The sequence below is a fragment of the Mastomys coucha genome, unplaced genomic scaffold, assembly GCF_008632895.1.
Source record: "Mastomys coucha isolate ucsf_1 unplaced genomic scaffold, UCSF_Mcou_1 pScaffold22, whole genome shotgun sequence".
In the NCBI taxonomy this organism is placed as follows: domain Eukaryota; kingdom Metazoa; phylum Chordata; class Mammalia; order Rodentia; family Muridae; genus Mastomys; species Mastomys coucha.
The window spans coordinates 5,424,361-5,427,901 of NW_022196905.1; the positions used below are offsets into that span (position 1 = coordinate 5,424,361).

A 3,541-nucleotide genomic window follows, 5' to 3' on the forward strand; every position below is an offset into this window, starting at 1 on the left:
AAAAAAAAAAAAAAAAACTGAGGAAATTGGGATGAGTCTAAAAAGGGATGATAATTCAGTCAATTCTGATTATCAGACCATGAATGTAATCATTCATGACTAGTTGGACTTCAGACTAGTTGATCATTGTGCTTCAGGTCGATGCTGTGTCAATTGGCTATGTAATCTATCTGGCTTTTGGTAGTGTGAACTGAAAGCATAGTAAAGAGGATCCCAGCGTATAATCGGACCTAAAAAGAGCCATGTTCTCTTACTCAAAATGTCCTTTACATATGTGCTGAGTATCTATAGATGCTGCTCAAAGACTTTTATCATTATCCTTTTAGGGTGTTGCTTCTCACAGTTCTTCCCACACACAATGGGATTACAAAAGCTACCCCTTTGCTTTTCATTACTAGCCATACACATAGCTTTGTTTCCAGGACTAAGCTGATGGTGCTTCCACAGTCCTTAGAGTCCATTCTCTCTCATATGTCCCACCTTAATGATGACTAGGAGCCGGCTACCTCAGTGGAGCATGTGTAAATGCCAATTTGCATACAACCAAATCCACACTGCCTACATCAGAATGCTGCACAGGACAACGTATGGTGTTCAGGAATGCATACTCATGTAGCCAGCAATAAAAGAGGCATAGGTCTGGGCTCCTGAAGGGTGAAGCAGTGATACTCAGGGAGGTAAGAACATCCAGGAAGCATCTGTCCTACCTTAGAAGGGTGATTACTGTCCGTTTTCCTGTCCACATACATGGATACTATTTTATTCACATCATAGTTTGTAAACTGTGAAAAGTAAAGAATTTTTTTCTTTGGTTTGGCCTCTCTCTCTCTCTCTCTCTCTCTCTCTCTCTCTCTCTCTCTCTCTCTCTCTCTGTCTCTGTCTCTCTCCCTCTCTCCCTCCCTCCCTCCCTCCTTCCCTCCCTCCCTTCCTCACTCTCTCCCTCTCTCCCTGTTCTCTCTCCTCCTCCCTCTTTAACAGTTTTCACTGTGGCACAACAGACAAGCCTACAACTTAGAATTCCCCTGCCAAACCCTCCTGGAGGCTGAGATTGGAGTATTTAGAAAGGATAACTTTTCTGTCAAACATTGTTAAGAGACATAAATCTATCCTTATATGTGTTATATTTTTAAATTCCCAAGAATTGTTTTTAAGCATCAAGATCTCTAAAATTATTGATTAAACTGATTCATGAGTTCTATTTGTGGGTTCTGCCCTAAAGAAACAAATAAAGAAACCATGTGTTTGTGTTCACACCTCCAATCCCAGCACTTGGGAAACAGAGCCATGTTCTGTTTCTGCAAATTTTAGGGTAACCTGGTCTACATAGCAAGTTCCAGGTCAGCCAAGACTACATAGTGATACGCTATCTGAAAACAAACAAACAGAAAGAGAGAGGAGGAAGGAAGCAAATCAGAGGTGCACAAAGTGATAAGATTTTCTGTTTTCAAACAGGTGATGTGATTTTTATGTGAAATGTTAGTTAAAACACATGCTAAGTTTTCAATCTTTATTTATTATTATCTCCAGTCTAACATATTCATCTTTTAAAGTTTCTGGTAAATATTATTTTTCTAAAGAGTCTTTCATTTGTTTGTTTGGAAATTAAACCAGGATCTTGTGTGTTTGTGTGTATGTATATGTGTGTGTGTGTGTATGGTGTGTGTGTGTGTGTGTGTGTGTGTGTGTGTGTGTATGTGTGAGCGCACATGTGCCTTTAAGTACAAAAAGGTCACTGATTGTATTTCTAAACAAACCCATCTTTTCTACAGAGCTGAAACAGGTACTTTGCCAATGGGGATATAAATATTTGCATGCCTGATAGAACCAACTTTACCTGTTACATAATACACAGCTTCTGCTGTCTCATGAATAAGCCCTTATAAACTCAAATATTAACTAAAACAAATGATAGACATTTTGTTTCTGTTGACAGAAGTTTTACAAAGTGGCTTCACTACCTGAGATAAAAAACATTCATGTTTTCTAAGGTAAATGTAATTGTTTATAAAAAAAACTGTCCCAAATGGTGCTTTTAAAAAATGTTTGATGTTAGAGAAAATGTGTGTAGAAAAGACAATAATAGAAAAATGATACAATGTAGCATATCGAATTTTCAAACCATCTAGTTTTTTGAAACATAAAAATAAATCTTGTCTTCCCAGTCTGAAGGTGCTTCAGATTTTACTTTTAGAAGATCTTAACTTTCCTTATTGCTTACATTTTTCTGTCGATTCAATACTTCTGCAATGTGCTAAACTCTTTGATCTGTAGCAAATTGAGGGTTATTTGTGTTTGAAGGAATTTTAAAAACTGATTTTTCAACTTTTAAAAATTATTGATTTTGACATAAATCTATACAAAATCCATTTTATTTTGCTTGCTTGGGTAGCACTAGTACAATAAAAGCACATAGGAGCCACAGAAAGGTCATCCTTACAGATCCAGGGGATGGACTAAGAGCAGCTATGCTACTCTTGAGCATCAGAGGCAGAGTGATCCTAGGGATATATGCTATGTCTCCTCCACAGTGATTTTCCACAGAAACTCTCTGAGAAGTGGAGTGCTGGTCCAAAAACTGGCTCACATTGACAAACTCAAAAGCCAAACACAACATAAATAAAGGTGTTGAACATTTGGAGACTTTTGCATAAGGAATGGCTCTGGTGATGAGCATCTGAATTGGCAAGACTTACGTTTCTCCTTCTTGACTGCTCACAAATCAGTCCTGTCATATTAGTTGCTCTTTATAAAAATACAGAGAAACTATCCTGTCCTGCTTACAACATTAATCTAGGAAAGAGTATCTCAGAAAATGATATTTTCTAAAAAATATTATTCAGTAATAGCAGATGTTGTTACTATGTGAATGTAAAGTCATAATAAATCAAGAGCTTTTGGAAGAGAAATCATATAAAGCTAACGTGGCTTATTCAGTCTTTGGCTGGGTGAGGTGTGTGCTGGTGGTTGAATCCAGGACCTTGGGAAGACTAAGTGCAAGCTCTATTTTTGGCTTTTCTTCTTTTACTCCTTGAAATCAGTTTTCAGCTTTCGAGTGACCAACAAGTCAATGTAGTTTTCTGAGACTGTTAGGCTCCGGGAGGAGAGAGTGCTAATGTTGCCTCTGTCACTCATAATGGCTTTCCTTTAGTAAGGTTCTTAAACTCTCTGTGTCTCAGCTTCCTCTTCTATAAAGCTTAGTCTTTAGACAAATTCTACTGCTGACTGTTTTTTAAATCTGTAGCATGAATTGTATTTTACATTTATCAGGGAATGTTTTATTTGAAATTCCTTTAGATGACAAATTCTAATAAAAAATCAAGCATATAAGGTGTAAGAAAAGTGATCTTTAAGAAAGCAGACGAGTGTGTTTGTGATTTGGAGGTGGGGGGTGGTAACATCAGAGGGATATAGAACATCTAGACATCTAATGTATTTTAAGAGGGAACTATAAAATCCACTTTGGCAAATTGCTGGGTGTCCGATACATTTTATATATATATATATATATATATATATATATATATATATATATATATATATA

At 36.7% G+C, this 3,541-nt stretch overlaps 1 long non-coding RNA gene across 1 annotated transcript in view; it reads left to right on the plus strand.

Moving 5' to 3' along the window:
* LOC116069201 overlaps window positions 1-3,541 on the plus strand; it is a 525,801-nt gene that overhangs the window by 173,528 nt on the left and 348,732 nt on the right. The gene's annotated exons all lie outside the window — the stretch shown is intronic.